This window comes from Nicotiana tomentosiformis, chromosome 1, assembly GCF_000390325.3.
Source record: "Nicotiana tomentosiformis chromosome 1, ASM39032v3, whole genome shotgun sequence".
NCBI lineage: Eukaryota > Viridiplantae > Streptophyta > Magnoliopsida > Solanales > Solanaceae > Nicotiana > Nicotiana tomentosiformis.
The window spans coordinates 118,706,760-118,720,399 of record NC_090812.1 but is presented as its reverse complement, the minus strand read 5'-3'; positions in this window follow the sequence as shown (position 1 = coordinate 118,720,399).

The following is a 13,640-nucleotide window of genomic DNA, read 5'->3' as shown; positions in this document are numbered from 1 at the left end:
CCATTTGTATTTGAGTGGTATTTTACCCTTTGGAAGTTCAACGAGCTTGTACGTGCAATTTTTCTGTAGAGATTCCATCTCTTCTTGCATGGCTTTCATCCACTGGTTCTTTTCTGGATGAGACCACCTCTTTAAGACTTTCTGGCTCCCCTTCATCATTGATAAGGACATACTCGGTGGAAGGGTACCTACATGACTCTACCCTTGGCCTCTCTGATCTCCTCAGAGGTTGAGGTTGTTCTACTTCCTGAGTGGGGTGCTCCATTTGCTCGACACCATCATCAAGTTGCTCCCCCTGCTCAATAACTTCACCAGGTTGCTCCCCCTAATCGGCAACCTCGTCGGTCCTACGTTCTGCACTTGTGGGATTGTTAGAAGTAGAAGGAATAGTAACAAGGTTAGGAATTGTACCATTCTTGGCCTTCTCAGGCATATCATCAGCAGTTCCGACTTCACTTTCTCGGAAGACTACATCTCTGCTTCTGACGGCTTTCTTCTTTATAGGATCCCACAATCTGTATCTGAACTCTTCATCTCCATATCCGATGAATATGCATGGAACAGATTTATCACCCACCTTTATTCTCAGCTCTTTTGGTACATATGCAAAAGTTCTGCAACCGAACACCTTCAGATGCGAGTAGGACACCTCTTTGTTGGACCAAACTCTCTCTAGGATGTCAAACGCTAACGGAACTGATGGACTCCTGTTGATCAGGTAACAAGCTGTCTGAACAGCTTTACCCCAGAATGACTTAGGCAGTTTAAAGCCATTCTGAGCATGCTTCTCACCTCCTCCACAATAGTGCGGTTCATCCTTTCGGCTACGCCATTGTCTTATGGGGTTTGAGGAACTGTTTTTTCATGTCTGATCCCATGACTCGAACAGTATTCTTCAAATTCCCTTGAAGTGTACTCACACCTCCTTTGTCACTTCGGAAACGCTTTAGCTTTTGGCATGTCTCCCTTTCCACCATATCATGAAACTTCTAGAAAACTTGAAACACCTGATCTTTGGTTTTCAAAATATAAACCCATAATTTTCGTGAAGCATCATCAATAAAAGTAACAAAATATTTGTTACCGCCTCGATTCAATTTCCATTGGACCACAAATATCATAATATACCAAATCAAGTATATTCAATTTTCTTTCACACGATGTCTGAAATGAGACTCTATATTTCTTACCAAATAAACAGTAGTCATAAGGTTTTACCGTTGTACCTTTGGCTTAAGAAATGTGTGATTTCTTGGCAAGAATCTGCAATCCCTTCTCGCTCATATGACCCATTCTTTTGTGCTACAAATCTGCAAAAATATCATCTTGTACCGCGTTCAATTCACCTTGGCATATTTCTGCATTTGTCCTGTACAACGTGCCATAAGCAACTCCATTTTCAATCACTAATTATCCCTTGGTGAGACTCCACTTTTAATTTGCAAAATAGTTCTCGTATCCACCTCGGTCTAAAGCAATTCCCGAGATCAAGTTCATTCGCAAATCAGGTACATGTTTCACGTCCTTCAGAACCAATGTGCATCCGACATTTATCTTGATACAAATGTCATAAATCCCCGCAATCTTTGATTAACTTGTGTTAACCATTCTTACAAGGCCGAAATCACCTGCTACATATCTGCAAAAAAGATCTTTTACAGGTGTGGCATGGTAAGATGTTGATGTATCAACCACCCATTCCGACTCTGGACCTGATAAGTGCATGCATTCGTCTTCCTCGTTTATAAAGAGGACAATATTATTATTGTTTTTCACCATGGCGGTCATGTTGTCGTCATTCTTCTGGCCACTAGTTTCACCTTTGCCCTTCCTTAGATTTGGGCAATCTCTTTTGAAGTGACCTGGTTGATCACAAATTCACAATTATAGCAATTTCTAGCTCTTGATTTGGATCGGTTCTTAGACTTCCCATGAGCTCCGGATCTACCATGGTTGCTCGAATTCCTTTGATAACTCCTGCCTCTACCTTCTGTTATGAGAGCATGTCCTTGATTTTCAGGCTTCTTTCTCATCTTCTCATTGAGTAGAAGAGCTGATGTGACATCTTTTAACTCAATGGTAGTCTTACCGTGCAGGATGGTTGTTACCAGATTATCGTACGAAGATGGCAACGAGTTCAATAGCAAGATGGCTTTAACTTCTTCTTTGATTTTCACTCCGAGATTGGCAAGCTGTGTGATTAGTCCGTTAAACACATTTAAATATGACAAAAAATTCATACCTCCACTTATGTGTGGGACGTATAGCTGCTTCTTCAGGTACAATTTATTTGTTAGGGTTTTGGACATGTATAGGCTTTCCAACCTTGTCCAAATGCCACGTGCGGTGTCTTCATCAATGATGTTATTTACCACATCATCTGATAAGTGTAACCTGATTGCACTAGGAGCCCTTTCATCCAAGTCATCTCAATTCTCAGCTTTCATGGTATCAGGCATTTTGGTATTTGCATCTAATATATTGTGTAATCCTTGTTGGATGAGCAGATATCTTATCCTTCTTTGCCATGTTGAGAAACCGCTATCTCCGTTAAATTTTTCTACCTCGTATTTTACTTCGAAAATTTTTGTTTTTCACCGAGTATAGTACTACCGACAGTGAATAGTATTTTTGTGAACGAGCAGAACCTGTGCTCTGATACCAGTTATTGGGATTAAACCCCCTACAGAAATAATATTTAGGGTAATAAAAGCGGAATAATAACGTAGCACCGAGATATGGTATTTACAAGAATAGAAGAATGACAATGACACCAAGATATTTACGTGGAAAACCCTTTTGAATAAGGGGGAAAACCATTGCCCCTAGAGGAGCAACTAATATCACTATAGTAAGAAATTTTTATACTTTGCAGGTCCGAGTAAAATACTCTAAAGACCACTACAACACTCAAAAGAAATAATCCTCTTTTGATATTCCCACATCACTACAATATCGTCCACTCTCTATTTTTCTCACAGACTATTTTCTTATACACTATTTGTGAAACCTCACTATTTCTTTCTAACTCTCACATATATTTTTCCTCTCAGATTGGTGTATTAAATGAAAAGCTGAAGACTTTTATTTATAGGAAGAAGTATCGTAACCAAAACCAATTTTGGTCAAAAATATGTTGAAGTACCAATTACTAATTTTGGCATCTTGGAGATTTTTCTTCTTTATGAGGATGGCCCCACAATCTTTTTCTTCTTCGTTACGGGGATCCACCCATAATCTCCTTTTTTTTTAATTATTATGGGGATGGACCCACATCTTTAAGTGTATAACATCATTACACGATTTAACTTATTCTCTCGTGTAGGCGTAGCACGACAATCGTAATTCACGAAAAACATCTACGTACACAAATTATAGCTTTACAGAATGCAAAATGGCAGCTAAAGTAATAATCGTATCATTTTTCTAACATCAAAATCAACATTAATTGGTAACCTTATATGTTATGGTGGTACTTATATACTTTTCAAATGTAAAGGTTCTATAGTAAAAGGAAAAGTTGTTTCATTAACCCTCAAAAAATAATAGTTCCAAAGGATAGAGAGAGCATTAAAATTGAGAAATTTTATTTCTTTTAGATATTTCTTCAGTGGTTGAGCGTAATTTCACTTAATTAAGTATATCTTCTTTATACAAGATGTGAATATATCGGAGAAGCTGGTCCTGAGTTACAATGTAATCTGAGGAGTTGACAGTGACTATAGATGGATGCTTTCAGCTCTTTGAGGCCTTTCTTTGAGCAAATGGGATTTTGACCTTACATGTTGTTTTGACAAATAAAAGTATTTTTTTGTTAGTGAAATAAGATTCAAACTCGCAACTCAATTTCTTAAAACATGCTAAAATATCTTTTGTAATTTATGGTCATAGTCAATCTAAAAACGATTTTACATACTTAAAATCTTGTTGGTTTATAAACTTTCAAGTGGTATAATCTATTCAGTAGATAAAGGAAAGAACAGTGACGATGATTAGTAAAGTCTGTCCAAAACAATTCAAGATATTAGCTATATTGAGTTTATTCCCTAAACAACATCAGGTATGCAACAAATTATAACATGTAGTTGCTTAAAATAGAGTCATTATATAAACAAGTGAAAAGAATGAATAGATAAATGAAGAGCAAGAGAAAAGACTTGAACAAGTAATTCACCGAATTTTATCGATGAAGAATAATAGGAGAACATGTTCTTATACAAGAGCTTCAAAATATAAACATGGCCATTTTCTCATAAATTCCGCTAATGCCTTGCTGATTTGAGGTGCAATCATACAACCAAGTGAACCAACAATTACCAAAAATAAAGCAACCAACAAAGTCTAGCCACTTGCCTTCCCCCATCATTATATGAACCAAAAATAACTGTTAAGACCTAACCAAATTGGTAAAATCGACTACATCGAATCCGATAAAATTTTTACTATATTGAATTGATTCGTTTTAAATATATTTTAAAAACTAATTTAGTTGATTTAGTTTTCTCTTAATCACAAATCGAGTCAAATCGAATCACAAACGGCCTTAGTTGGGAATGATTCCTCATAGTGGAGTCTAAACTTGAAAGGGATAATTTTCTAAAATGCTAAAATAGGACCCAGATTATCATAACTAATGATACTATTCCATTTTCAAAAACATAGCAATAGTTCTTTACAAAATATATATGTATACGGGTGAAACCGGGCTCATGGGACACCTCGATTTCCAATAAGGTAAACGAAGCAAGGGGCGTAATGACAAGGGACCGGAATCGAGGCAAGGATACCCTCGAGCTGAGATCCAGGCAAAGCGCCCGGACTAGAGAGTATCGGGGCCATGACCTCGTGTTCGATTCGAATCTCAAAGGCCTCGGAGAGCACTACCAGACAATCGAGCACGACCAACAGTAGGCCGTGATATCCGCGACCAGTCGGATATCATGGCGTGGATCTCGGCACGTATCCGCAGGAATCCCGTGATTGGTTAAACGAAAGATTCTTACCTTTTATGGAATTGTATTTAGAGTATGACTCCCCTACTATATAAAGGGATGTCTGATTATTCATTAACGATACTATAACACGTATATCAAGGCAATATACTATTATTTTCTCTATTATTCAAAATTCTCATTTTTGTTCATTAGTGCTTAGTTGTTGTGAGTCCGGGATCGAGGGCAGATATTTCATTAAAGTTATTGTTGAATCCGGAATCCTCCCCCCCTCCCCCCAAGTGGTTTGACAATTTATTACGTCCTCTATCTGTTTAATCTAACGCAATTTATCGTTTGTATTGAATTATTCCACGTATCCTTAAAACCACTTACAATTTAATTATTATCCGCTTTTTAGGGTAAACAGTTTGGCGCTAGCAAGCAGCGATAGACCTGTTGCTGAACCAAAGTCGCGCCCCCAGCAAAGTCGTGCTCAAACCATCGCGGAAAGCGCTCGCAGAAATGAACCAATCGTAGAAAGGCTGAGTAAAGCTGAACCCGAGACCAACCCCAAGATCATAAAGATTCATGAGGAACTGACAAAACAAGTGGAATCGGGAGAAAAGAAAATCAAAGCCAATGACAAAAAAGTAGAAACCCACAACTCCAGGGTTGACCAAATCTCAGGACCACCACCGATATTAAAGGGCCTGGATTTCAAGAAGTTTATTCAAAAACCTTTCCCTCCAAGCGCAGCTCCAAAGCAGATCTTAAAGAAGTTTCGCATGCTCGAAATTCCTAAGTACAACAGAACAACTGATCCAAACGAACATGTGACCTCTTACACGTGCGCCATCAAGGGGAATGACTTGGAAGATGATGAGATCGAGTCTGTCCTGCTAAAAAGGTTCAGAGAGACCTTGTCAAAAGGAGCTAAGATATGGTATCACAACTTACTCCCTAATTCTATTGACTCATTTATTATGCTTGCAGACGCCTTCGTGAAAGCACATGCCGGGGCCATCAAGGTCGAGACCATGAAGTCAGACCTTTTCAAAGTGAAGCAAAGAGATAACTAGATGCTGAGGTAATTCGTGTCCCGGTTTCAAATGGAACGAATGGACCTGCCACAGGTCGTGGATGATTGGGCCGTTCAAGCCTTCACCCAAAGACTCAATACTCGACGTTTATTGGCTTCACAATAGTAGAAGCAAAATCTGATAGAATAGCCGGCGGTAACTTGGGTCGACGTCCATAACTGGTACTAATAAAAAATTAGGATGGAAGATGATCAGCTCGGGGCCCATTCCGGGTCTGTTTATACCGCCAGAGCTAGTGACAGATCTAAAAGAGACATTGATCGTGAACAAAGATCGAATAGAGACCTGTATCAACCATACAATGGAGATCGAAGGGGTAATGGGTCTGGACGAAAACCTGTGAGAAGTGAAAGAAGAAGCGACCAAGGTTAAAATAACCGGGGACTCATGAGCAAAAGCGGCTTTGACAGGCCCATCGGGCCTAAGGAAGCGCCGAGGTTATTAGAGTACAACTTCAACGTCGACATTGCTGCCATTGTATCTTCCATCGGACGCATCAAAGACACTAAGTGAGCTCAACCTTTACAGTCTGTCCCAGCCCAAAGGGACCCCAACCTAATGTGTAAATATAATGGCACTTACAACCATATAACTAAAGACTATTGACAACTGAGAGAGAAAGTAGCCTGGTTATTCAATAACGGACTCCTCCAAGGGTTCCTGAGGGATCGAGCCAAAAATCACTTCAGGAATAGGGACTCCAATAAGCAGATCGAGCTAGATGAACCTCAGCACATCATTAACATGATCATTAGTGGGGTCGACGTCCCCTAGGGGCCTATGTTAAAGCGCACCAAAGTGTCCATCATAAGGGAAAAACGAACTCGAGATTACGTGCCAGAAGGAACCATATCTTTCAACGACGAGGACGTTGAAGGCATCGTGCAACCACACAATGATGCACTGGCAATATATGTACTCATAAATGAATCTCGAGTTAAGTGTGTGTTAATTTATCCAGGTAGCTCAGCCAATGTCATCAGATCGAGGGTCGTAGAGCAGGTAGGTCTACAAGACCAAATTGTGCATGCGGTCCGAGTTCTAAACAGATTCAACATGGCATGTGAGACCACTAAAGGGGAGATAACCCTACCGGTGAACACCACAGGAGCCATTCAGAAAATAAGTTCTACATGATTGAAGGAGATATGAGATACAACGCTCTGTTTGGGAGGCCATAGATTCACAACATGAGGGCAGTATCCACTACGCTTTAGGTGTTGAAATTACCAACACCAAGAGGGATTAAAAGAATTTACGGAGAGAAACCGTCCGCAAAAGAGATGTTCGCGGTCGATGAGGTGGTCCCAATATCTGAACTATCGACATCAAAGAACCCGAGTTCGGCCGCCAAGGAAAAAACCAAATAGCAATCACCCATACTGGCCCCGACCGATCTAGAAAAGTAGGGGATGGGCAAGAATGACAAATACAGAGTTCCCAGGTCTTTCATAACCCCTGACGATTCCAGTACCACCAAGTCAACGGTCGAGAAGCTGGAGCAAGACATATTGATCGAGCACCTTCCCCGATAGGAAGGTATACTTGTGTACGGGGTTAAGTCCCGAGCTCAGGGCAAAGCTCATTGGATTCCTTATAACTAACATAGATTGTTTAGCCTGGTCCCACCTTGACATGACAGGGATCCCGTCGGAAATAACTACTCACAAGCTGAGCCTGGATCTGAAATTTCACCCGGTTAAACAGAAAAGGAGGCCTCATTCCTAAGTCAAGCATGACATTCATCCAAGACGAGGTATCTAAACTCCTTAAGATAGGCTTCATTCGGGAAATTAAGTACCCGGATTGGTTATCAAACGTAGTAGTAGTCCCTAAAAAGGAAGTAAATTAAGAATGTGTATAGATTACAAAGACTTGAATGAGGCATGCCCCAAGGACTCTTTTCCTCTGCTAACATCGATCGCATGATCAATGCGCCGGCTGACCACAAGATCCTCAGCTTTCATGATGCCTATTCGGGTGTAACTAAATCCGAATGGACCCGGGCAACCAGGAAAAAACTTCCTTCATCACTAAATACGACACCTAATGTTATAACGTAATGCCATTCAGACTAAAGAATGTCGGTGCCACTTACCAAGGCCTAGTAAATTGGATGTTCGAAGAGTAAATAGGAAAATCAATGGAGGTTTACATTGACGACATATTAGTTAAGTCCCTGCGAGTAGAGGACCACTTGAAACATTTGCAGAAAACCTTCAACATATTGAACAAAACAATATGAAGCTGAACCCGGAGAAATTGGCATTCGCAGTTGGATCCGGGAAATTCCTCGGATTCATGGTGTTCAATCAGGGAATCGAGATCACCCCCGATAAGATCAAGGCCATAGAGGACATCACTGTCGTGGACAATGTTAAGGCCGTTCAAAGGCTAACCGGGCACATAGCCGCCTTGGGTCGATTTATTTCGAGGTCCTCTGACAAGAGCCACCAGTTCTTCTCATTATTGAAGAAGAAGAATTACTTCTCATGGACTTCGGAGTGCTAACAAGCCTTGGAAGAACTCAAGCGGTACCTTTCTAGCCCGCCTTTGCTTCATACTCCGAGGGAAGACGAGCAATTGTACCTTTACTTAGCGGTATCCGAGATGGAGGTAAGTGGAGTCCTGGTCCAGGAAGAGGAAGCTACCGCAATTTCCTAACTATTATGTTAGCAGGACTCTAGGCGAGGCCGAAACTAGGTATCCTTACTTGGAAAAATTGGCGCTCGCTTTGCTATGCGCCTCTAGGAAGTTAAAGCCATATTTTTATTGCCATCCCATCTTTGTCGTGACTACTTACCTGTTGAGAAACATAATGCATAAGACCGAGCTCTCGGGACGATTGGCCAAATGGGCCGTGGAAATAAGCGGGTACTATATCTAATATCGACCCCGAACCACCATCAAATCCCAAATTTTGGCAGACTCCATGGCCGACTTCACGCCGGCCCTAATACCCGAGGTCGAAAGGGAATTGTTGTTGAACTCGAGGACTTCCTCGGTGATCTGGACCCTCTTTACGGATGGTGCCTCGAATGCAAAAGGGTCTGGATTTTGCATCGTGTTAAAGCCACCGACGGGTAATGTAGTTAAGCAATCTATTAAAATTGTAAAATTGACTAACAATGAGGCCGAGTAAGAGGCCATGATTGCAGGTCTCGAACTGACTAAAAGCTTGGGGGCGAGGTGATCGAAGCTAAGTGTGATACGCTCATCATGGTGAATCAAGTCAATGGGACGTTCGAAGTAAAAGAGGAACAAATGCGAAGATACCTGGATAAACTACAGGTAACACTACATCGATTCAAGGAATGGACCTAAAACATATATCCCGGGATCAAAACAGTAAAGCTGATGTTCTAGCTAATTTGGGATCGTCGGTTGATGACGATTAATTCAGCTCGAGAACGGTCGTACAACTCATGAAATTGGTAGTGGAAGAAGGCCACGCTGAGATAAACTCAAAAAGTTTAACCTAGGACTGGAGAAATAATTATATAGATTACCTGAAGACCGGGAAGCTTCCATCGGACCCTAAAGAATCGAGAGCTCTGCGCACAAAGGCGGCCAGGTTTAGCTTGTCTGAAGATAACACCCTATTCATGAGAATGTTCGATGGCCCACTCGCCATATGTCTGGGACTGGGAGATATCGAATATGTCTTGAGGGAAGTTCACGAAGGCACCTGCGGAAACCATTAGGGTGCCGAATCGCTAGTTTGTAAGATAATTAGAGTCGACTACCACTGAATCGACATGGAGAAAGAAGCGAAGGAGTTCGTACGAAAATGTGACGGATGTTAGAGGCACGCACCAATGATCCACCAGCCCAAAGAGCTACTGCATTCAGTCTTGTCACCTTGGCCATTCATGAAATGGGGGATGGACATCGTCGGTCCCCTGCCAGAGGAACTCGATAAGGCTCGATTTATTTTATTTATGAGTGACTATTTTTCTAAATGGGTTGAAGCCAAAGTATTTGAGAAAGTCACGGAGAAAGAAGTTATTGATTTTATTTGGGACCACATAATATGTCAGTTCGGAATGTCGGCCGAGATTGTATGCGACAACGGGAAGCAGCTCATCGGCAATAAGGTGAACAAAGTTTTTTAGGACCATAAGATCAAAAGGTTCCTATCAATACCCTATCACCCTAGTGGGAATGGGCAGGCGGAGCCTACAAACAAGACTATACTCCAAAACCTTAATAAGATATTGACTTACACTAAAGGAAAATGGAAGGAAATTTTGCCCGAAGTCATGTGGGCTTATCGTACGACCTCAAAATCTAGTACTGAGTCCACCTTGTTCTCGTTAGTGTACGATGTCGAAGCGCTAATACCGGTCAAAGTAGAAGAACCGGGTTTCAAGTTTCGATATGTGACCGAAGAGTCAAACGGTGAGGCCATGAGCATGAGCCTGGAACTATTGGATGAGAGGCACGAGGCCGCCCTCATTCGGTTGTCCGCCCTTGTCCTGTTGGCCGCCAAAAAATAAAGGATCGAAAGGTATTACAACTGGATAGACAACCTCTAACACTTCAATAGCGGGGACTTGGTGTTAAGAAAGGTGACATTAAACACCCGGAATCCGAATGAAGGGAAGCTGGGACTGAATTAGGAAGGTCCATATCGAATTATCGAAATTATCGACAAAAGATCATACAAACTCGAAGCAAGGAATGGTGAGAGACTACCGAACAACTGGAACGTAACTGACTTAAAACGATACTACTGCTAAGGTACGATCCCATTCATTCTTTTCTTTAAATATGTTATGAATTGGACTAACACTTGCAGGAAACATCCAAAGAATGATGTAGCTATTATGCCTGCAAGCACGCGTTGCACTCTTTTTCCCTTGAACCAGTTTTTATCCCAAATGGGTTTTCCGGCAAGGTTTTTAACGAGGTAACAGTAGATCGTGCTAACTTAAAATTGAAGATCGGTTATGAACCGGAATCGAGGGTCACATCAATAGTATCCGAGCCCTCTCGACGATCGAACTCGAATACTGGGGGCCATCACTCCCGGATATGATTTTAGCAAGGAAGGAAACTTTGTGCTTGAACAGTTTGGGCTCGGTGGATAGGATTTATTGTAAGGGCCAAACGGTCAAATGAACTGTGCCCACATAGACCACTTAAGTCATAACACGAAGCTTGTACACATTTACAATCTTGTATATTGCGCACAAAAATGAAAGAAAGTTTTCACCTTGCAGATACATATTTTGTCCCTTAAAACTATTACATTTTGTTCTCTAAAGGATATCGAGCCCAAGGGTCGCCTCTATCCGGATCCAAGAGATCATCCCCACTCAGGGACTGTCGTCCAAGGCAAACTCGGACGGCTCGGGATATCGAAGCCCGGGGGCACAGAAGCCTATTAGGCAGTGCCTAAGCTTAAAAGGCTACGACCACCCTAGAAACGGCTCGGAGACGTTCGAAACCCATAATCAAAACATAAGTCCTTCAAAAATTCCAAACCGGTTCAAAGGCTACCCTTGGCAAAATTATAATTTAAAACATCTAAACAAGCACTTCAGGGAAAGCTTTTGGTCATACTGAGCTCCCACGAGTCTCGTTCGAACCTCCGAACAAGACCTTAGTACTACATTTTATTTCGTACTAAGGCATTTGAAATCTTTGCAATCATATAAAGGAAACCAAAAGAAACGAATTCGAAAATTGCCAAAGGGAAAAAAGCCTTATACACATTCCAATAAAAGTCCACAAAGGCCAATGATAACGGCCTCACCAAAATGAACAAAATACAAAAACAAAGAAAAATCCGTAAGGCGTCTAAGCCTGATCTTCACCAGAACCCGCCTCGTCACCGGGGCGACCAAGGTCTTCTCCATCCTCGGGTTCACCGGAGCTAAGACTGTCCAACGGGATGGGACGTCCCGTCCCGTCCCACTTAATTTTAAACGGGATGGGCCCATGTTAAATGGGATGGGACGGGATGGCCATTTTGTCCCGTTTATCCCGTCCCATTTCGTCCCGTTTCGTCTCGTCCCGTCCCGCCCGTCCCGTCCCGTCCCGCGTCCCTTTTTTTTGAATTATAGCCGTTGGGCAACGGCTATAATTGCAAAAATAGTCATTCCCAACGGCTAAAAATGGCCATATTTGGCCCCCACCCACCCCCCACCCCAAAGCACCCCCTACCCCCAAACTTTTAATATAATTTTTAAGTTTATTAAATTACACTTTGTCCCTATTTTCTACTATAAATACCCCAATCCTTCTTCATTTCTTCCCATAAAAATAAATCATTCTCTCTCAAATCTCTTACATTCTATCTATATTATTCTCTCAATTTTCTCGCAATCAAGTGATAAGTTTCAAGTATTTGGAGCAACTTTCAAGCTTCAAATTAATTCTTCAAATATTTGGAGCAATATTTTGTGTAATTTCTTCGTTTCAATATTTAATCACGGTGCACTCATTCCATCTCCTAATTTTAATATATATTTTTTGCGCATTATTTTAGTGCTTAATTTTTGTGTTTACTTTACGTGTCTATTTTAGTATTTCATTTGTGTTTTAAATTTTTGTGTTAACTTTTTCAATTTAATTTCGTATTTAAATTATGGAACCTAAAATGTATTTGGCGTATTTAAAAAAACTAGTGAAAAAATAGTAAAGGTGAAAGTAGTAGTAATCCTAATCTTAGCCCTTCTCCTATAATTAGAAACCATATAGATGAAATGACTCATGTTGATAAAACTTTATTTTTCCAACCCCTCGCATGTTATAATATTAATTTCGGAGAACAACTAGATCATGAAACTTTACAAAGACAATTGGATATTTTTATTGAGGACGAAGAAAATGAGGATGAAGAAAATGAGGAAGAAGAATTAGATGAAACACCCACTAGTCCCGCAACACAAGCTCCAACTCAGAGTCAATCTCGGTCCGAAACTTTACCCCTTGTACCTCCTGTAAGGGGTAAGCCTAAGGGTGAACGTCCCAAAACATCACTTGTATGAAAATTTTTTAAACATGATAAAATCAATCAACGTGCTACATGTGAAATATGTAAGCAACGATTTGCGCACACCAAAAGTGGTGGGACGGGGGGTTTATCTAGGAACTTAGGTAGGGACCACAAAGCTTTATGGATACAAGCTAAAATAGAAGCCGGACAAATACCGGATCCTAGCACCGGTACTAGCACTCCTAGTGGATCTGGCGGGGGTTCTAATTTTTTACAACAACAGCTTGACCCTGCTTCTGGTACTATTTTACGCCCCTATAACAAAGATAGAGATCGTAAGAACTTAGCAAAAATGGTGGTTGTCTGTGTCTTACCTTTTACTTTTCCTTCTCACCCTGCTTTTGTGCATTATATACAAGAAACTTATAATTCTGCTTTTCAAGGTTTTCCTAAGACTGCAGTTAGAAATGATGTTTTCAAATTTTAAATCGAATATCTTCAGTATATTCGTTGTGTATTTTTTCACTTAGATTGTAAAGTGTGTATCACATCTGATATAGGTCGTAGTCCTAATGGTTGTGATTATTTAACTGTTACAAGTCATTGGGTTGATCATCACTTGAACATGCAAAAACGTATTATTGGTTATAAATTTGTTGA